General features: G+C 33.9%; 1 long non-coding RNA gene across 1 annotated transcript in view; it reads left to right on the forward strand.

The window, feature by feature from the left end:
• LOC103673027 overlaps nt 1-23413 on the forward strand; it is a 375685-nt gene that overhangs the window by 133758 nt on the left and 218514 nt on the right. The window contains exon 3 of the long non-coding RNA XR_571284.2: nt 1729-1848. This is a non-coding gene — a long non-coding RNA (uncharacterized LOC103673027). The remainder of the gene's footprint in view (nt 1-1728; nt 1849-23413) is intronic.

The following is a 23413-nucleotide window of genomic DNA, read 5'->3' on the forward strand; positions in this document are numbered from 1 at the left end:
TATATCTAAAGAAACGTCTAGAATTTCTAAATGTTGAAATATTTCAGATAAATTTATATATAAATATATGTCAATAAAATATTCCAGATGGAAGCACATAAGAGGACTTAGCTATTTGCTGTTGATTATTGTAGTACTTGGTTAGCCAAGAAACTCAAATTTTACCAAGTTAAAAATTAAATAGAATTTACTGATAATTTTATTATTAATTTCCCTAAATGCATTTTAGAAAAGTACTGGCCATCCCTAAGTGAATAGATAACTGAAATACTATTTTCATATTTGTTTCATTCGTATTTATATTTGTCCATACAGTACAATACCATATTGAAGATAATAACATCTGTGACTTAAATTTATGTATGTCAACATGGGAACACCTTAATAATACAAAGTTTACTAAAAAGAGGTCACTTAATGATACATGAAAAAAACATAATTTATGTAAGGTTTTAAAATATTTAGTTCCAATATTGATAGATGTAAAATAAGTATTATCCTGGTCACCTGAGGTTTGTAGATGAATGTGAATTGAACCCAGGATGAGCACCAAAGCAGACTTTAAATTTAATTGAATATTTTATTTCATAGGTATAAAAAAGTAGTACACAAGTTAATGAGTATAAATTATGAATTATGGATAAACATCTCTTTGGTTTATTTTTTGTAATTTTTCTATATTTAAAAAATTCTTCTTTTTAAGAAAATGTTGCAAGATACCCTTCCAAAAAATATTTACTTGTGATTTTATGAAAATACTTTTATGTGATACATGTTGGTACTAAAGGAACTTTGGTTAAAATTCTCTATATAATTGCAGCCTCAAAATGATCTTTGTTAAAGTGAAAGGTATTAACATATTACAAATCCATTTCTTTTTTTTTTTCTTTTTTTTTAAAGATTTTATTTATTTATTTGACAGAGATAGAGACAGCCAGCGAGAGAGGGAACACAAGCAGGGGAGTGGGAGAGGAAGAAGCAGGCTCATAGCGGAGGAGCCTGATGTGGGGCTCGATCCCGGAACGCCGGCATCACACCCTGAGCCAAAGGCAGACACTTAACCGCTGTGCCACCCAGGCGCCCCTACAAATCCATTTCTAAGAATTCTGGCCAACAAGTGGAAGTTTCAAACATCTCTGTGTCTACCGCCACAGAAGATGACAATCAGGTGGAGGAGAAGTGTGTATTGAGTTTTGTATATTTTAAGAGATTAAAGCTATTGAAGTTGTAACAATAAAACTAGCATGAGCAAATAAGCTGACTTATTCTTACCATTAGATGAAAGAATCTAATTTAGTGTGAATAGACTCTGTGGATTGAAGAGTAATGGAAGAGAAATATTTGGGAGACTTTTTATCTTTTAAAGTAGGTTGGAGCGAGAGTGTATTAACTGAGGTCAAAGAGAAGAGAAATTGTCAGCCTTGCTAATTTTGAAGACAGGTCTTTGCTCCCTGAGAGAACAGCCATCTGGTGAAGAGATACTTTTTATCATATTACAATCCTTTAATTTAGTACCTTGCTCAGGAGTGTGAAGTTATTACTAACATTATGATTAATAATATTTCTGAACACCTATGAAGATTTGAGCATTGATATGTTAAGCAAAATACATGTAGGTAAGACTGAGCAAAGGAAACTGTTACTATTTGCCTCAAAGACTTGAGAGGGGTGTGTGTGTGTGTGTGTGTGTGTGTGTGTGTAAAACACTTGTTTTAATCTGTTTTTCAGATCTGTGAACTGAAGTTCTAAAATGTTAAAGAACTTAATCATAGTCACATATAGAAACCTGCAGAGCTGAATGTAATTCTGGATCTCGACTCACCAGGAAACCCATCCTCAAATTCAAAGGTAATTTATCAGCTAATCAAAATTTGCTTAAAAACAGTTTAAACAAAATTGAGGTGAGAAATCATGCTATGAATCATGGATTAATATAGAGGTAGATTTCTTTGTTTTTTTAAAGATGTACATTATGTATAGCAGGATATAATGGGAAGAATGTGGACGCTGGTATGAAGGATTCATGTTAGAATCCCTGAAAATTAATTTTTCATCTGACTCTCAGATCTCAGCTTTATAGTCATTAAAACAGATGATGCAAACCCTTAACTCAAAAGATTATAATAGAGGTCTGAATGTATAAATATATGCCATTCAACCTACATATCAATAAAATTTAGCTAAACAGTAGAAATAAAAGTAGAATACAGTCCGAGACATTTATTTTTAACTTTTCCTCAAGACATTCTTGACCCCAACCCTCCTTAATATTTTTCTTTTTAAGGATATTAGTCCTGGTGCAAGTTCTGAGACTTCACATTGCCCTAATTTTATTGAAAATATAAGCCATTTTTAACCTAGTGTGAAAAAGTCTAAGAACCAAAAAAGTCAGGATTAGAAGAATTGTGTTCATAAGTAAACTTGTATATTTATAATCTCACTTTTACTTTTAAATAGGAACTTCATAAACCTGTTTACAGATAGAGGAATCAGAAAAGCATTGTCAGTTTCCTGCTTTATCACTAATTCATTGTTATGGGTACAAGCTACTAAATTATCCTTTCCCTATGTTTGGTTTTGCTACATCTTGAAAAGCAGCAATTAAACAAAAACTTTTTCTATACCCCTTAACTCTGTTAGATTGATATTTTTTTCCTTTTCCAAGAAAATTACTTTGGTTTCCATACACATGAAATCACCATTCATTTAAAGCTTTAAAAAAATCTTCTGCCAATTTACATACAATTCTTAATGTTTACTATCATTTAGGATAGATTAATTCTCCAAACCTCTACATTGCCACAACAATGAAGAAAGATGATCTGAGTGGTAGTTAATTTTTTTTCAAAGTTATTTTAGGAGTTTTCTTTTTCATGGTCTAACTTAAAATATTTTTAGAGGAAATAGATGTTAGAATAGAGACAGATTGAGGAAGGAGGTTACTAGAGTCTTGAACTCAAGGGCACAGAAGTGATAGGGACATTGTCTGAGCAACACAAGCTAGAATGAGACAGAACAGCTGGGCCACCTCGGCTGTGTCTGAGCTTGTCTAGCAGACTTCTTTTATATTCTGCTTGTAACCAGGTGGGTGGGACAGATTATAAAGAATTCTGATGACAGATATTTTTCCAGGTGATTTGACCAAGTAGGCATTTTTTAGAGGATGTCTTGCAGTCTTCAAAAAGAGAACTAGTGAGAGATAGGAAGGCTATTAGTAGTCAAATATAGATAGATAGATAGATAGATAGATATCTCAAATATTTAAATAAATATATAATAAAGATATAAATATATATAACTGATATTCCCTGAAGTGAGGCTTTTCATTTTTCCCTGTGCAAATCGTAACATTTTATAAGTATCTTTATTCCCTATTACCACGTCCAGATAGTTACTTGTCCAACTTCATACAGATTTTTCTTCAGATGAAGTTTATGAAATCTTATTATACCATTCCCTTCTTTTTTTGTAGTAGTCATGTAATGTGATACTGTCTTCGTTTCTCAAACACATATTCATTGAGGATTTTGGTGACATACTCCTCCTTGTTACTAAAAGCCTTATTGTCATTTAACATGACTTAGTGTTCATACCAATGGCCTAATCAAAATATTAGCTCCAGTGCCTCTTGATCTCGACAGTTCTCCAATTAATAAATTCATTTCCAAACCCAGATATAGAATTTTTCATCATTCCCTGGAAACATTGTAACAGGATTGATTAATATCTATGGGATCCCTCTTGTAACTATAACAGTTTAATAGCTTTACTGAGATATAGTTAACATATAATAAACTACATATATGTAATATATAATATGTGATAAATTTTGACATATGTAAGCACAATAAAAATATCACCACAGTGAAGATAATGAACGTATCCATCACCCTTGAAAGTTTCCTCGTGTCTCTTTGTAATCCCCATTTCTCTTGACCATCCCCATTCCTGTGTCTCAGGAAATCACTTACCTGTTTTCGGTTCCTACATATTAGTTGGCATATTCTAGGATTTTATATAATTGGAATTATATGTCCTTTTGTGGGGGAAGGGGTCTGTCTGCTTTTATTCAGCAGAATTGTCTTGAGATTCAACATGTTATTATGTGTACAGATAGCACATTTCCTTTTTTTGTTGAGTGACATCCCATTGGATAATGTGCCACAGTTTAATCCTTTCACATCCTGATGGACATTTGCTTTCTTTATAGTTTTGGCTCCTAGACACAAAGTTGTTAGGAACATTCATATATAAATCTTTTAAGGGACATATGCTTGGTTTTATCTTATGTAAATACCTAGGAATGAAGTGGGTACATGTATGGTAAATTGATTTTTAATTTTCTAAGAAATTATTGGCTGTGTTTTCCAAAATGGCTGTATTGTTACATTCCCCCAGCAGTATATGACATTTGCAGTTTCTCTATGTGCCTTGCCATAACTTAATTTTTGTTTCTTTGATTTATCTGGTGAATTGCATTAATTCAGTTTTTTAAACCAAACTTGCTTTCTTGGCAATAAAACCATTTTGTCATGCTGTACTGTTACATTTGATAAATTGCCAAAAGCCTAGAATTAGCAAATTGGATTTGATAAATTTTGTTAATTTTTGTAATTATGTTCATGAGCAATACTCTGTTTGATGTCTTTTTTCTTGTTTTGGCATATGGATAGGATAGCCTCATAGGATGAATTGAGGTATATTTGTCTCTAAAAGAGTTTGTATAGAATTGATATTATTTTCTTCCTTAAATATTTGATAGAATTCACTAGTGAAGCTGTGTAGGTCTGAAGTTTTCTTATGGAAAAGATTTTAAATACAAGTTAAATTTTTCTTTTACTGGTAAGAGACTATTCAAGGAATTTATTACTTTGTTCATAGCATTTGATAGTTTGTATCATCCAAGCAATTTGACTCTTTCATCTAGTTGTTGAAATTATTGGGAAACATTTGTTCATAATATCTTCCCCTTTTTAAAAGTATTGTGTAGACGTGTAGTAATATGCAGTAAAGCACGTAATACACATGAGAAGATGTGTAGTAACGCTACTTCTTTCATTAATGATTCTGGAAATTTGTGTCCTCTGGATTTATTTGTTAACTTCTTTCTTTTTTCCTCCTTGTCTCCCTTCTTCCCTTCTTCTCTTCTCTTCTCTGTTTCTTTTACATTCTGGCTAGAGATTTATCAGATTTATTGATCTCACAGAATTTACTTTTGGTTCCATTGATTTTTCTTCTTTTTTCTTTGTTTTCAGTATCATTGATTTCTGCTCTGACATTTATTGTTTCTTTTTATTGCTTATTTCATGATTTTCCTTTCTTTTTCTACATTCTCAAATAGGAACTGAAGTAATTGATTTATGCTTTTCGTTTTTAATAGAAATTTAGTGTTCGAATTTTTTACTAGGGCTAATTAATACCCTACAAATTTTAATGATTTTATATTTATTTTGTTCTAGATATTCTCTAATTTCTGTTTTTCTTTCACCCTTGAATTATTTAGAACTATGTCCTTTAAATTCCAAATATCCAGATTTTTCTATTATATTTTCCCCATGATTTCTAATTTAATTCTTTTGTGGTCAACAGAAATGTTTTGTGTTACATGACTCAATTAAAGTTGATTGACATTAGATTAGGTTTATTGAACAAAACATATCTCACTTGTTAAATATGCATGGATATTTGAAAAAAATAGTATAATCTGCTGTTAGGTGAGATGCTTTATAAATAGCAGTTAGGTGAATTGATTGACAGTGTTGCTCAAGTCTTCTGTATCCTTACTGATTTTCTGTCATATCAGTTATTCCGAGGAGTATTGAAATCTTTAACTACATCTGTGGATTTTCTATGTCCTTGGCTGAAACTACTTTTTTGCTTTATGCGATTTGAAGCTTTGTTAATACGTGCATAAATATTTTGGATTGTTAGGTTCTCATTATGAAATTACCTTTTTATCATTATAAAATGACTTTTCTTATTACTTTCATTATTCTTTGCTCCAAAATTTAATTTTTCTAACATACATATAGGCATTCTAGTTTCTTTTGATTAATGTCCTTATGGTATATTGTTATTCCATCATTTTAGCCTATGTGATTCTTTATACTTAAATGGATATTTAGAGGCAGCATATAGTTGGATTTTGCTTTTTTTTATTCAATCTAATAACTTCTGGCATTTGATGTAGTGTTGTCATTTATATTTAACATGATTATTGATACGATGTTTAATATTGAATAGTTCTATATAGTTTCTGTTAATTCCACTTATTCTTGTTTCTCTTTCCATATTTTCTGGATTTCTTTTAAGTAATTTACCACATTTTACAATTCAATTTAACTTCTTTGCTGGTTTATTAGGTACAACATATTGTTCTGTTATTTTAGTGGTTGCTTTTGGTCAGTAGTATGTATCTTTTACTTATAGTCTATTTCTAACATTGTATAAGAATATTAAAGTAGTGGGGCGCCTGGGTGGCACAGCGGTTAAGCGTCTGCCTTCGGCTCAGGGCGTGATCCCGGCGTTGGGGGATCGAGCCCCACATCAGGCTCCTCCGCTATGAGCCTGCTTCTTCCTCTCCCACTCCCCCTGCTTGTGTTCCCTCTCTCGCTGGCTGTCTCTTTCTCTGTCAAATAAATAAATAAAATCTTTAAGAAAAAAAAAAAAGAATATTAAAGTAGTATTTAATTATCTCCTCTAGGCTTCCATGCTTTTGTAGTAATACATTTTACTTCTATATAAGTTATAAGCCCCAAATTTTATTTTGCAGACATTTTATTTAGATGAGAAAGCATTCTAAAGTGTTAACATGATTTCCTCCCCATCTTCTTCCTCTTCTTCCCTTTTCTTTTTCTTCTTGTAATTTGGAATATGAAAGCTTTAGTGTCTGAGTACACACAGAAGGAAAAAAAGAATAAAACATAAAACTTTGGCTCTGATTAGCTCTGGAATTATCAGAGCTGAGTGATGGTCTCTAATATGTTATTTTTTTGCCAGAGCTACAAAGGGATAAGGATACTGACCTCTTCTGAGGTCCCCCATTATTTTAGACCTTGGGGGAAAAAAATTCTGTTTATCTACAATGTTAGTGTTCTTGGTAGAAATTTTTATTCAATTTTACCATATGTTGTTACTTTTATTTTCTGATTTTAATTCTGTGGTTATCATCCCTTTTGGGTGTTCTGTTACATTTTACACGGTACTTTAATTATTTATCATCATTGCTTAGTAAATCTATAAGAGACTGCATTTTCTTAAATGACCTTTATTTTTTCATTTGAAATTTGTAGTTTTATTGTTACTGAAGGATAACTTTTACACACACTTATGGATTATTTTAATACGTGTATACATAGGAATGATAGCATCAGTAAAATGAATAGATTTGAGCAAACCTCAAACTTTTAAAAGGCCCCAATCTATCACAACATTTATCCACTTCAGAGTTATAGGTGTTTATTATTAGTAAGAGTTGTGCTCTGTACCTTCATGGATATTAATGATGCAGATTTTTAAAAGGAATTCCATTATTATTTCCATTATGAACTTCAAAGGTACTGATACCTATTCTGCATGCAGTGTCAATAGCAAGAAACAGTGACAGTCATATCTTTACTGTAACCTATCAAATTGTGGTTTCAAGTTGTCAAAATATTTTTAATATATACCTCATAGCTGATTAAGTGCAGTCTTATTTCCATAATTTAAAGATGTTTTACTGAATATTTAATTCGTACCAGGATATGTGCTAAAAGCAGGAGGTATAACAATGAACAAGAAAAATACATTAACTTCTCTTAGGAGCTGGAGGTTTGGGTGGGCATTTGCTTATTTTATTTATTTTTTTCTTCCTAAGTCTTAGCATATTGTATTTTGTTGGCTCATTCTAACTATTAAGACACTAGAATTTACACAAAACTTTTGTTAGCACTGACTTTCAAGATGAAATTCATCCCCGAAATAATTTGTGTGGTTTGAAGGAAGTTATAAACAAAGGCTGATAATTGGCACATTCTCAGCTAATATCATCTAATATTTTTCTGATAATTTATAATTTTACTATTTATATAAGCATTGATATAATGTTGCTTGGTGGAGAAGATAACATTGTGGATCGAGAAAATGTGATCCAAGAAAAAAACCATATCTATAAAATCAAAATAATCTCACCCTTTCCCAATTTAAATAAAATAAAGAAACTATCAGTTAAATACCAGTAATGTTCCCTCTCTTTTCTGTATTTGAAAACAAATGAAGCAGTTCATCTGGTATTATTGTGCAAGCAGGCCAAAAATGTTCTATCTCTTTCATAGTTTAAAAAGCAAAAACTTAAAGGGATATTCAAAACAATCTTTTCCATCATTTTCAATATTAAGTTACAGTGGCGGACCTTACATTGATAAATTGCCCCATGTATAACCTGCTCCATTTGTAGCTCAGGGAAATTGGATAATATAATATCATTATATATATGGAAGAAAAATCATACCTTCTTATCTCCCATAGAATCTATAAACTATTCTATAAACACAATTACATTTTTCCATTGATTTCCCTGAACTCTCTCTAGGGTCAGTCTTATTTTTATTCTGAGGAGACAATTTGACCTCTTGTTTTCCAGAGTTACTTGGAAGAGTAATAGTTACTCTTCACATTATACTCCTTCCTTGCCAATGAAGGTTTTGATTAAGTAATTTATTTAAAATGTGATAGGTGATAAATTTTGAAATGCATGGAGACCAATGCATACCTAACCAGGGAAAGAAAGATTTCCACTCTCCTTTGAGGACTAGGCCATTCTCTTAATTGACAATCTAGTATCACTTCTTACATTTCCTGTGGAAATAAACCATTAACAAGAAATAAAAATGAATAGGAGAAGAGTCATTTAACATAAACAGCATCAAAAATACAATGAGATTAAACTACCATGAAAAGTTTCAAATCACATATTCAGATGTGAATTTTTTTTTCTGTAATTTATATTGGTTTCTGAATCTGCCCTGAGGTTTCCTCTGCATATTGGCAATAAATATCATTATTAGAAGATTTCTTGTTTCCTCAGCCATTTTTTTTTAATGTTTTAATGATTTTTTTATTATATTATGTTAGTCACCATACAGTACATCCCCGGTTTCCAATGTAAGGCTCGATGATTCATTAGTTGTGTATAACACCCAGTGCACCATGCAATACGTGCCCTCCTTACTACCCATCACCGGTCTATCCCATTCCCCCACCCCCCTCCCTCCTCAGCCATTTTTTTAAATGTTTTTTTATTATATTATGTTAGTCGCCATACAGTACATCCCAGGTTTCTGATGTAAAGTTCGATGATTCATTAGTTGCGTATAACACCCAGTGCACCATGCAATACGTGCCCTCCTTACTACCCATCACCAGTCTATCCCATTCCCCACCTCCCTCCCCTCTGAAGCCCTCGGTTTGTTTCTCAGAGTCCATAGTCTGTCATGCTTCATTCCCCCTTCTGACTACCCCCCTTTCTTTATCCCTTTCTTCCCCTCCTCAGCCATTTCACATTTAAACTGGCAATTCAGAATTTTCTCCTAGACCTAAATACAAGTCCTCTTTGGGGCTTCTATCTCTGCCATGCTTTTCAGAGCAACCAGAAACAAGCCACCCTTGAAGTACCCCTCAACTATGCTGATTCTGTTGTCCTTATATCGTGCCAACGTGGGAAACTCTGGGAGCAAACACTTCTCAGAGTATCAGATAGGAAATTTTTTACAGGTCATATGATCCTCAAATTACAAATTGTATCCAGATGTTTAACATCTCCACACTTGTGTATTTAAACTGGAATAGGTAAATGGACCAGGTAGAGAAAGACTTTTATAGAACCTTTCAATATCTAACTTCGTCTCTCTTCTTCTAACAAAAAGGTCAGTATCTAGGATGGAGGAAAAGAGAAGTGTTTATTTAAGCAAAATAGGAATGGAGGAGGGAGAACTGGATGTTTTAAATAAGATTCTGCCAAAATCTCTTTGTCTCACACATGGATTATGGGTTTTATCTTAAAGCTAAGAATACCATTAATTTTCTGTTACATGGAAATCTGTGTTAAGGGAAATTAAAGACTTATATGTTACTGTTCAGAGGAGAGCCATGGGACCAAAAGGACGGGGGATAGATGATATGGAGAATGATCCATTAATATTTCACAATTTCATCCTGATGATAATAAAAAAAATAACTGAACTAAACACAAGATTTCAGTTTATTGCTATTTGTTCTTTTGGGAGACTAGGTAAGAGAAAACTCCTAATAGTTAGTGGTTAAATTTCTAGACACAATTCTTGGTGCAATATTTTAAGTAGAAAAAGATAGCCCTGTGGAGATACCTGTAGATCCCATAATCTGAAAAGCAATGCAAATTATCAACCTGTAATTTGACAAGGCAGACTTGGAGCTTCCCATTGGATCCAATGGAATCAAGATCAGTGTCTCCCTGACTTTGTACTCTTTCAAAACTTAACATCTCCTTCTGCTCTGCTCTTTTCTTTTGCCAGAGGCCATTGTGCTTTAATTTATTTTAGACTTTAATTCAGCTTATTTTAGAAAATTTCCTGGCATTTTGGAATCTTTAAAGAATATGGCTTTTCCCTCCCTTGTCTTATTTGAATGTTCTCAGCTTCTACATGTTTTAATAGAGTTACAATAAATCATATCCAAATCTATTTCATCCTCTAATTCCAAGAGAATCCTCCCATAAGTGTAGGTACCAAGTAGAATTAATGTTTTCAACATTTCAAATTGAGAAGTATGCAAATCATTTTTGTTTAATATAGTTTTTAAATTTCTCCAAATTCTTTTATCAACTCTTTTTTTGTCCCTAGAAACAAAAGTAATTGAAAGCTTCCCAAATTTTCTTTATGTTTCACTCATTAACATGAATTTAAATCTGTCCAATTTTGCGGGGTTCAAGGAATGTCCTTTAAAACTTCTAAATTCATGATCCTTGAGGACTGCAGGATGAGAGAATGGCATAAATGAGTAGCATCAGAGAAGCGCAAAATTTTAAGTAATTGCTTATCTAAAACTGAACATCTCCATGCTCAGCTATAGTCAATAAAATTTGGGATTTCTACCCTAATAATGTACAGCTGGAGATTTAGCCAGTCATGAACTTGACAGCAGGCTTCCTTAAAGGCCAGGATTTCAACATGTAGTTAACATTTTTGTCAACTTTTGCATCTCCTTTATTCTATTGTGTTTTTCTTTTTTTCTGATTCTAAGCCATCTGTTCCTCTATCAGAAGCCAAGAGGCTAAAAAAGATTCTCTTGCTTAATGACAGCCCCCAAATGTCATGACACTGCAGAATTGCAGGGATGAGTATTGCATATATCAGAGTGGTGGTCTAAAAAAACAATGAAATAACCAGAAAATGTAAAGAAGCTTGAGAAATAATATCCAAAGAATTTTTTTCCCCAAAATTACTAAGAAACAAGGTACAGATCAGTCATAACATAAATTCGTCATTCAATAAGAGTGACAGTGGGATGTTTCCTATATAGTAAAGTGTGGCTTTTTCAGCATGATCGATAATCTAGTCCACGCAAGCTGGAAGCAATAACCAGCCACCTCGTGGAAATGTATAAAGTATCTTTGTCAGATTTTTCAAGCCATAGAGATCCATCTGCTAATGTGGAAAATCAGTGTCATGAATGTAAGAACTTCATAGTTTTTACACAGAAACATGTTCAGGACCACAATTTTGGCTTCTGACAAGCAGAGACTCATACTACATAAGGCTGGCCATAGGCCAATAAGGTAACACACGCTGGACTCAAAGTAAAAATTAATGTCTGTCACACACTAGCTTTCATGGAGAGATGCTCTTCTATCAGAACAGATGGCATGCCATGATTCAACTTTCTGTGCCTCCATTTCACAGATTTTCCCTTTTTTAACTCATTCTGGCTCTGTGTATGTGTGTGAATATGTGTTTGTCTACTTATTCAGTGGGTAAAGGCCTCATGTAACCGTCTTTGTGGCTCTGTGATGGCCCATTGTACACCAATGACAGCAAACCTGTATATAGAATTAGCCCTGATGATGGTCATCCCAGATTTATTTTTTTCCAAATGTATGATAAATTATGATATAAAACTTGACCTTCTCATCCAAAACTTGTTAGTTACAACCTCACCCATTACATATTGAGTACATTTGCATTTCCTTAGTAACTGCAACACATGAAAATTTTCCTTTTGTTTTAAAAGTTCTATTTCCAAAAGCCATTGAACCTTTTCAAGGATTACCATGGTTCCTGTATCAACACAATAGCTGTGACCTTTCGTGGCCGACTTTTAAAGCTAGTTAACTTTATAAAAAATAATTCAATAAAAATAAAATCTTTCAGGGCGCCTGGGTGGCACAGTGAGTTGAGCATCTAACTGTTGGTTTTGGCTCAGGCTGTGATCTCAGAATCATGAGATTGAGCCCCTCTGGGGCTCTCTCCTTCTCCTGCCCCTCCCTCCCCACTCTCTATCTCTAAAATAAATAAAAACAAATCTTTAAAAAATAAATAAAATCTTTAACTCATCTGGTTTGATAAAAATGCGTTATCATAGGCATGTAGTAAATGAAGGCTTTTACTTGAAAGATTTCTTTCTAGTCATTAGCATGAAAAAGTAAATCAAAGAGTACAAATATTTTACTTCTAAAACCTCTTGCATCTTTCTAAGGTAACTATTGGATTTTATAATACGAAAGCCATGTGGTATTTAATAATTTTCAGTTTCTAAAAGGATACTGCGTTTTAGTTTTTGTATGATAGTGCTCTTAGTTCAGATGAGTGTAATGGAAAATATTAAAATAATTTAATCATTAGGCTATAAACTTTAATTTTTAAAAAAATTTGAATTTTAATTGCTTTTTGGTAGTAAAATATTTTAAATTTATTTTATATCTAATTATATCAATATAAAATTGATAGTTGTAAAACAAGATATATGCATATTATAAAAATTGGGTGAAACACTTTTTCTATTGTATCTCTAATTTTTTTTTAAAGATTTTATTTATTTATTTGACAGAGATAGAGACAGCAAGCGAGAGAGGGAACACAAGCAGGGGGAGTAGGAGAGGAAGAAGCAGGCTCATAGCGGAGGAGCCTGATGTGGGGCTCGATCCCAGAACGCCGGGATCACGCCCTGAGTCAAAGGCAGATGCTTAACCGCTGTGCCACCCAGGCGCCCCCGTATCTCTAATTTTTTGAGTATAAGAGTCTTCAAAAGCATAAAATAATTCATATTTATTTTGAGAGGTCTTTGTATTCACTGTATGGTTTATTACATAAAATGTAGGCCAGTTTGTTGTTGAAATAGTATTTTGGCAGGTCTAGCACTCTAATAAATTATTTACTTGAACACAAAAAGACATAATTTCTCCTCATCAAAGATGCATTAAATCAATTTCTTTTTCAAAAACAACCAATTAGCATGATACTATTGGTATCATAGGTATTACTATAGGTAATGTTTTCTTGTCACTGTCTCACGGACAGAAATTTGTCCTCCTCACCTACGTTTGCCTTTCTTTTCTTGACTACCTTGCAGTTACCAAATACACTCTATTTAAAGCTAGGAAAATAATTCTTAATTATCATCATTATAAAACCAGATTTTAAAAGAAATAGTGATTACCCACCATCTGCAAATATACTCAAGCTGTCAAAAAAATCTGTGAAAGACTCCGCTATACAGTATTTCAATTACTGTAGGAAAGAGGATTTGGTCAAAGGTATCTATTTATTTAGACTCAGGCATTTAAAATTAACATAGAATATATATAATTTCTCTAAATAATACAATAGGGAAAACAAAATTCAATGTGAATGAAAGTTTTAAGATATTTTGGTAGGGAGCAGATTAACTACAATATGTGAATTAATATAGGGAAATAGAAATGATAGAATTGATTATAAAACACCCATCAGTGCAATAAAATGCATCATGCAACTATGAAGATAAAGAGAAAACAAGCATGCAAAGATAGGAACAGATAAACATGTAACATAGACTTCTTGGAGCAATTAAAGATGTGGAGAGTTCCTCTGAAAGCAACTATACCCGTTCTGTGTCTGTTGTGGTACCCTTGGCTCTGTGTTTCCTGGCAACAAGGTCTTCTGAGACCCCTGTTGGGGACAAAACTGGTACTAAGCAATCTTCCGTGTCTAACAACCTGGCTCTGTTTCTAGTGGTTGAGCTAAAAAACAAAATTAAACACATTCACTTGCTCACAAAGCTAAGAATAGGAAGATGTCGTTCTTTTCCTTGCTGTTGCTGTTTGTTACATACAAAAAGTAAATACTTCTGAAAAGTGAAATACTCTCTTTTTGTGAATGTGGAAGAAAAGTAAAAGTTATATGGAAAGGTAGACATTATGAGTGTGAATGCTTTTGATAAATGGTCATTGCACTTAAGATGTGTATAGAATAGCACTTCGGTAGCATGGTAACTGAACACACACATTGGCGTTGGGTCACATTCAAAGACAAGTTTTTGTTTTCAAGACTATAACACAGTATTTAATAAATATTTGTTGAATGAACACATCAGCAATATATATTTCCCTCATCTCAGGTTTCCACAAAGAGCTTGACATCAATTTTTTTTTGCTTATCAATTTTCAATAAAATTTCAGTCATGAAAAATATTCATGATACAAGTCTGAAATCTCTGCGGTCCATCAATTCTGAATTTTACAATTTAATATATTCAGAAATCAAGATATTTCCATGTCTAAATCAAATTAATTTCTTACAGAATCAAATGTATTGACACTTGCTTTTGCATCATGCCTTGAATTTGCATTAAGGCTTATTTTAGCATTCAGCCATACAAAATCATTACCGCATTTGTAGTAAGGATAATTTTGAGACCATTGTTCACATTGGTGCAGAATGACCTATTTACAAGGGCGCATAGAGAACTTTCTCACTCTTCAGCACCAGCAAGGCTGTGCTTTTCCTAACAAAATTGATGGGTAATATGAATCCTTCTGTCATTCATATCACATTCCATAATTTATCTTCATTCTAGCTACTAAGAAACTCAGAAACAAATTCATGGCTTATCTCAATGATATAGCACTTAACATATGCATGCTTAACAAACTTACCATATGGCTTAAATTAAGTCTTCTATTTTTAGTAGGCTTTTATTTTTTCTCATGTTTATTTTTTAAATGTATTTTTAAATGTGCATTGCTAGAAGCTGCCTCAGACCCTTTACTTGAATGATTCTGGATACCATTAATAATACATACATAAACATGATACATGATTTAATATACATAATATAATAAACATAAGATCTCAGTACTGGATTTAATTGAATAAGTGGGTGTCAAAATTTCTATGATATCTTAAAGGTTAAGCTTTACTCACTGAAGACTTCGGCGACGAAGAGAAACTTTGGATATATATATTACCTGAACTGACACCAAAGTCAGTCAAGTAGGCCACAAAAAGTCTTGTCTCTTATTGCATTTCTTACTTTAAATTCTGTTTTGTCTGATATAGGTATGGCCACCCTGGCTTTCTTTTGGTTTCATTTACATAAAATATATTTTCCCATACTTGAACTTTTAGTTTAAATGTATACTTACATTTGAAGTGAGTCTCTTGTAGGCAGCGAGCAGATGGATGGATCCTGTTTTTGTTTTAATGCATTCAGCCACTCTGTGTCTTCTGATTGGAGAATTTACTTAGTCCATTTATACTTAATTATTAATAGGTATATACTCATTGCCATTTTATTAACTGTTTTCTGGCTGTTGTGTAGTTTTTCTCTTCCTTTCTTCTTTTCTTGTTCTTTTTGTGATTTTGTTGATTTTCCAAAGTAGTTGCTGTAAATTCCTCTCTTTATCTTTTGTGTAGCTATGGTAGGTTTTTGCTTTGTGATTACCGTGAAACTTACATATAACAACTTTTATTTACAACAGTTTATTTTAGTTGATCAGAACTTAATTTTAAGTGCATCTAAGCTCTACCTTTTTACTCCCTCCTTTTATGCTTTTGTTGTTGCCATTTGCGTATTTTTATCTTGTATGTCCCTTAACAAATTATTGTACTTATATTTTTGCTACTTTTGTCTTTTAATCTTCATACTAGCTTTGTAAGCAATTAATTCACCACCTTTACATTAGCTTATTCTGAATTTTATTATATATTGATTTATATATTTATTATATATTTATTATATATTTACCTTTATCAGTGAGATAAGATGAGATATACTTTTCTGTTACTAATTTACACCCTTTGTTTCAACTTAAACAAGTCTACATTTCATGTACGGCCAGTTTAGTGGCGATGAACTGCTTTGCTTGTCTGGAAAACTATCTCCCCAACAATTCTGAATTATAACTTTGAAAGTAGAGTATTCAAAGTTGGGAGTTTTTTGTTTTTCTTCCTTTTTCTCTTCTTTCATCACTTTGAATATATTATGCCACTTTCTTATGCCTCCAACGTTTCTGCTGAAAAATCTGTTCATAACGTTATGGGACTTTCCCTGTGCATACCAGGTTGCTTTTCTCTTAACGCTTTTAAGATTCTCTCCTGTCTTGAACTTTTTACATTTTAATTAAAATGCATCTTGGTGTGGATCTTTGGGTTCCACTTATGTGGATCTCTCTGGGATTTCTGGATCTGAATGACTGTTTCCTTCCCCAGGTTAAGGAATTTTTCAGATGCTATTTCTTTAAATAATTACCTGCACCTTGCTCTTTCTCATCTTCACCTACATCTCTATAATGTGAATTTTGTTCCACTTGATATTTTCTGTAAGTCCCTTAAGCTATCCTTGCATTTTTAATTCTTTTTAATTTTTTTCCTTTCCTTCCCCCCCCTTCTGTGTAAGTGAATTCCATTTCCTTGTCTTTGAGTTCACCAGTTCTTCCTTCTACTTTAGTCTACCTTTGAACCCTTTTATTGTATTTTTCAATTCACTTACTGTATTCTTCAGCTCTGTGACTTCTATTTGGTGCTTTTTATATCTTCTGTCTTTTTGTTGTAATTTTCACTGTGTTCATCTATTCTTCTCTTGAGCTCAGTGAGTTCTTTATGGCCACTTTTTTTTTTTTTTTTTGACCTCTTTATGAGATCAGTCACTTATCTCTGTTTCATTAGGACTTTTTCAGAGACTTTATCTTTCCCTTTCCTTTGAGACATATTCCTATTTTTCTTCATTTTCCTTGACTTTCTGTTTTTGTTTCTATACATAAGATAAAACTGTCACCTCTCCCACTCTTGGAGGGTTGACCATGTGTAGGAAATGAACCTTATTATTCCTTACTGCCACAGCTCTTTGTTGTCTTCAATTCTTTGTGATTTTCCAAGCAACCTATTTTATTTTTGGTGGCTTCCATAGTTAAGTTTGTGCCAAAACCTGCCAGTATCCCAAAGAGTAGGATCTCAGGTCACCTCACACCTTCAGGATGATTGAAAGCCAGACCCTTGGGCAGCAGCTTTTAAAGTATGTAATAAACAGTCCTGTGTGACTGCAAGCATGAAGTCCTGCTACTCACCAGAGCCAGGTGACCTAGAAGTGTCCTCCAGAATGGCAATTAGATAAACCAAGGCTCTAAGCAAGTGTACAGCTCCTTTTTGGGAGATATCAGTGGCCCAGAGTGAGGCAGATAAAGTGTCCTCTATTCCTGGAGAGCATCTCAATAGGCCCTTGGATGTGTACAAATCAGAAGCCTGCCCATCAATTCAAAACTCCATGATAAGCAAATGGGCCTCTTTCATAGGCTGGATCTTGTTATAGTTTGCTATTTGCACTGTGCCCTGGTGTTAGTAGCCAGCTAAGAGCTGTCTCTCTGTTTTTTGTGTTTTGTTTTCCCAGTCCTGTGGGACCCAGGAACACATGCTCTGCTGACAACCAGAGCTAATCACGGTGTGTTGTATTGGCACCAGTCACAAAAACTAGGGCTCCAGAAGTAAAAATCAAGATACCAGATACATGTAAAAGCTTCTTTCCAGGAGATACAGTCTCATTGGTGCTCAGCAGAGGCAAAACATAAAAGTAGTGCCTGCCCTCTGAGATCTCTGGAAAGGATTATAGATGGCCCTTAGATGTGTGTTTAATTAGAAGCCTATCCCTAAACCTGAGCTCCTCAGGGAGTTGCCTCTTGCTATGGCCTGGGGCAGTTCAGAACACTTTCTCCACTGGTTACAGTCTTGTGGGACCCAGGAACATATGCCCTGCTGGCCACCAGAGCCAGCTGATCAAGAGGTATCCACTAGGGGCACCTGGGTGGCACAGCGGTTAAGCGTCTGACTTCAGCTCAGGGCGTGATCCCGGCGTTATGGAATCGAGCCCCACATCAGGCTCCTCCGCTATGAGCCTGCTTCTTCCTCTCCCACTCCCCCTGCTTGTGTTCCCTCTCTCGCTAGCTGTCTCTCTCTGTCTAATAAATAAATAAATCTTTAAAAAAAAAAAAAAAAGAGGAATCCACTAGATGGCAGTGACAAATACCAGAGCAACAGACATAAAAGCAGGGGTACCAGCCATGTGTAAAACTTCCCTCCTGGAGATGATGGTGCTCTAGTATATGGCAGAAGGAAAGTACAAAGATGGAGCTCACTGGGGGGTTAAAAAGTATAGAGTTTGAAAAAAAATCAGTGCCTTTTATTGGAGTGAGATGGATGGAGAGTGAAAAGATGGCACCTGCTGCTATCTAATCTTGGAGAGTCTCAGCGGACTCCTTCTGTGTTACGTTAGATGTCTGCTTCTCAGGTTAACACTTTTAAGGTCAAAAAATAAACCTCTTTCACAGAAAATCTGGGCACTTTCAAATGGCTGCTTCTAAGGTGGGTGAGTCCATGCACAATCCCTTTAAGAACTTCTCAGTTTGCTATAGCCTTATAGGTATTGTGTATGTGAACTCTGATGGCTTTTAAAAGTAGGTGTTTTGTGGGCTCATCTTTCAGGTGCAGGTCTTAAAAGTTGGGCTTTCCAACATAGGGTTCAAATCCTTCATTCCTCAGGGAGAAGCTCCAGGTTTTAAGTTTCCTCCTTACAGTGGGTTGCCATTCCAGGTGTGGGGTTTGTGGCAACGCTATGTCTTAGCCTTTCCTACCTGCTTTGATACAGTTTTCTTCTTGCTTACCTGACAAGAAAGGGTCACTCAGCTGGTTTTTGCGTTGTCTTTTCAGAGGAAGTTGTTCTATATGTAGTAGTAGATTCAGAGTCCATAGAAGGAGATGAGTTCAGGATCTTCCTATATCACCATCTTGAATGCATCCCAACCATGAGTTTCTCATAATAATAGTCTTGAAGTCTAGGATTCCATGATCGACACCAAGTCTGCATGTAACTCCCTGTAACGTAGAAAGCCACACATTACACTGGATTTTGGTTGTCTATATGTTTTTTTCTGTCAACCCCAGAAGGTGGTAGGCAGAAGGAGGCAGGCAGAAACATTTCTCTGACTTCCCACATTCAGACAAGGAGAATGATGGTATTCAAGAAACTTTGCTGTATGATGCATGCTTTAGAGTATGCACCCACCAAAGTATTTTGGATGATGTGTTAATTACACATTAATGCACGTATATTGGTTTCCTGACAATTTGTTGGATGTATTGAAACATAGTCTGAGGATAAAGAAAATTCTATCAAATTCAATGTAACTCCAAGACTTTTATGTAAGAGGCAAGGGACAGGAAAAAAAGGGGCATGTGTCAGTCAGCAAACTGGGGATTTTTATATAGCATATTTTTATATGTCTTCTTTAGAAGAGGAAAAGGTAGGGGCGCCTGGGTGGCACAGCGGTTAGGCATCTGCCTTCGGCTCAGGGCGTGATCCCGGCGTTATGGGATCGAGCCCCACATCAGGCTCCTCCGCTATGAGCCTGCTTCTTCCTCTCCCATTCCCCCTGCTTGTGTTCCCTCTCTCACTGGCTGTCTCTATCTCTGTCGAATAAATAAATTTTAAAAATCTAAAAAAAAAAAAAAAAAGAAGAAGAGGAAAAGGTAAATGGAAAGCTATAGCAATGGAATGCATCAAATCAGAGATAGTATTGTCTTGAATAGTATGACCTGACTCGGGAGAATGAACCCGACTTAACAAACCTGTCTTGCTAAATAAAATTTAAAAATGGACCCACTAATAATTAGATTCTCTGGGCATATGGATAAAATAAGTCAGGAAATAAACAGCATTTTTAAGGGAAAATGTGTCAGTGAGAACTTTGTCCTGTTTAATAGAATGGGAAGTATATTCCTGGGAGTGTAGGTAACAGCTGTTATAAAGGGTCAGAGAAATAGAATCTTGAGCAGCTTTAGTGTTCATATCTATACTCTGGAAAATTCTCTGAGAACACACCCAAGTTCTCTGACTCTCCTCAAAGAAGCATTCATGAATACTCAGTTGAGTTTGATCTTTGCACAAAAGTATCATTTATGCTACAACCTAACATTAGCCACACACCTCCGTGAAAATCTTCTGGGTGACCTTATTATGTATTGCTACAAATCTTCCTAATTTAACTTATACCAGAGAAATACTTTTCCAGGGATTAAAACGTAAAGGTAGAAAATTATTTTTATTTTTCTTCTGTAACCTTTTTCTTTTCTTTTGTCTGGAAAGCTGTTTTCCCCATGTTCCTGTGCATCTCACTTCTTCCTGACCTCTGCTTACATCTCACTTTCTATGATAGACCTTCTCTTTTTTATCTGGAAGGACATTCTTCCATCACCATCACTTTCTGTTCCTTTACCTTCATTTGTTCCGTCTCATAGCAGTTACCCCACTTGACATGAGGCATATTTCCTGTTTATGGTATCTCCCCCAGTTGGACATAGCTCCATAAAAACAAAGTGTTTGTCTGTTTGATTCATGCCTGTTGTGCTGTACTAGCACAGTGTCTGGCTGTTGTTGACCAAATGAATGAATTTTCTCCTTTCCTCCATGCCCAGAGGAAATGTTTGCTAAAGCATCCCATGTATTAAACTTCAGGTATTACTTATTCCAGTCAATTGGTCCAGCACCATGTGTATTTTATTGGAATTCCTAAATGAATAGCAATGCCAATAAATATTTTAATACCTGGGGAAGAGGCTTAATTGATAAAATTTCAAGAGGTAGAGAAAAATGTATTTGAAAACTTTTGATACTAACCAAAATTCAACCCTTTTTCTTAGCTTAACACAAAGTGATAGCCTGAGTATTGACTACTAAAAATAGGAACATTTAACATACATTTACTTGCATATCAAATTTTTCTCCTTAATACAATAGCAAAAATATAGAAAAATAAAATTAAAAGGTGTATAAGAAAAAAAAATGAGGCAATTACAAATTTGAATTTGTTCAAGTGTGTTCATTAGCAGAGGAAAGAGTAGAAACACATTTCTTTAGGTAATATAAAGAAAAATATTTTAAAAATTTTTTACTAAGATTTGTTCACAGGAAAATCAGATATAGTCTACTTTGTCATCCTTATTGCATACACAATTTTTTAAAAAATATGGAAATTTTGCAATTTGAGTTGTCCAATTGAAAGGAATTTCATATTACTTTGGAAATTAGCTAAAGTTCAAAATGTAAGCAAGCAAATAGACTTTTAAAAAATTATCCTTTTTTCTTTCGCAATTGGCTTTACAAGTAATCATGTGGAATCTCAGTGAAGAACCTCCTTAACAGCCACTCTGCATAAAAGGAACTTTCTTTTTAGGTCAGTATATAGATGGGAAAATTTAAAAATTTATTTGATTAATGTAGGAAAATAAGCACTAATATATTAACTCATAAGTAGCTTCTATTACTAATGAAAAATGTACTATCAAAGCCAATGCTCCTTGTTCCTTTAATAGCAAAGATCTTCTGAAGTGCTTGTATACACATAGCAATCTTTTTAGAAGAACGGCCAAATTTTCTTTACTGGAAAATATATAATTTAGCATTCATTTTACCTGTGATTAAATAACTAGTAGTACAGGAAAAGAAGTGGGATCTCTATAATACCCATGTTAGCTCTTTATACTATGCCTTTCAAATTATTGTGTGGCTATTTTTAGCATTACCGCAGAAATTAAGATTTGATTAAACTAGGTAAACATATTTTTTGAATTAATGGTTTAAAATTACAAGTAAATTAATCCTCTAAGTAGGCTGAAACCTATCTAAAAAGACATTAAATTATCTTATCAGCTGGGCTCTTTTTTATTGTTTGTGAAATAAGAATGTGAAATCAATTGATAAATATTTAGAATCTACATGGGGTAATTCTTCAAGGGAAATGTGTGTGGGTGTGTGTTTGAATTGAGTTACCTTAAACTTCCATCATTACTTTTTTTTGGAAGATACAGACACACACACAAATACTGTTGACTATGTAAAATATAATCTCATCAAATCTCTGACTGTCTATATGGCTTGAACTAACTTTGTTTACCAGCAAAACATGCCATGAAATGTTCTAGGCATTGATGACACAAAGTTCCAGTTACAATAAACTCATAATCATAATCTTTAAGTTGAAAAATAAACAATAATCATACTTATATATGTACATATTATAGTAGACAGTATAACAGCCGCCCAAAGATGGACATGTTCTAAGCCCTGGCCTAACGTATTAACATACAAAAATAACTGTTACTTTAAGCCACTGTGTTTGTGGTAATTTGTTACAGCACCAATAAGAAACTAATATAAATGTGTATATGTGTATTTATATATATACACACACACATTTATATGTGGATAAATGGACTTATGAATACACACACACACACATACATACAATGTTAATGTATCTTTAAGTAAAGACTATCAGATAAAGGGATAGGAATTGCCAAGGGGAAGGGAACTGTAATTTTTAAAGAGTTAATGATAGTTAAGGTGATTTTTAAAAACTCTTTAATGAGATGATATTTCAGTAGGGACCTGAATAAAGTGAGAAATTAAGCCTTAGGGGATATCTGGGACAAGAGTATTTCAGGCAGAGGGACTAGAGATTAGAATGCCCTTGGGAAGTTCGAGGAATATCCAGCAGCCAGTGAGCCTGGAGCAAAATGAGTGAGGAACATTGTGATAGGGAATCTGAGAGGTTCTCAAACTACCTGTGGTTAAAAAACAAAAGCAAAAACAAAAAAACATTTATTTGGATTTTTTTAATTTACTTTTGTTACAGCTAATATTCTTTGTAAAAAATTACCTTCTAGAAACATAAATTTAAATGTAGAAGATTAACAAAATGCCACCCAACTCTTTAATATTAAGAGTCAACATGAAAATAAATTTCGATAAGTACAAGGATAACAAACATAACAGGATAAACAATGAAAGTTACAAAAGAATATTCTATTCGTGAAGATAGCATACACAGAAAACAACAGTTTGTGGACTGCAGAGACCACTTTGATGTCCAGGG

Source organism: Ursus maritimus, unplaced genomic scaffold (assembly GCF_017311325.1).
Source record: "Ursus maritimus isolate PB19 unplaced genomic scaffold, ASM1731132v1 scaffold_4, whole genome shotgun sequence".
Classification (NCBI taxonomy): domain Eukaryota; kingdom Metazoa; phylum Chordata; class Mammalia; order Carnivora; family Ursidae; genus Ursus; species Ursus maritimus.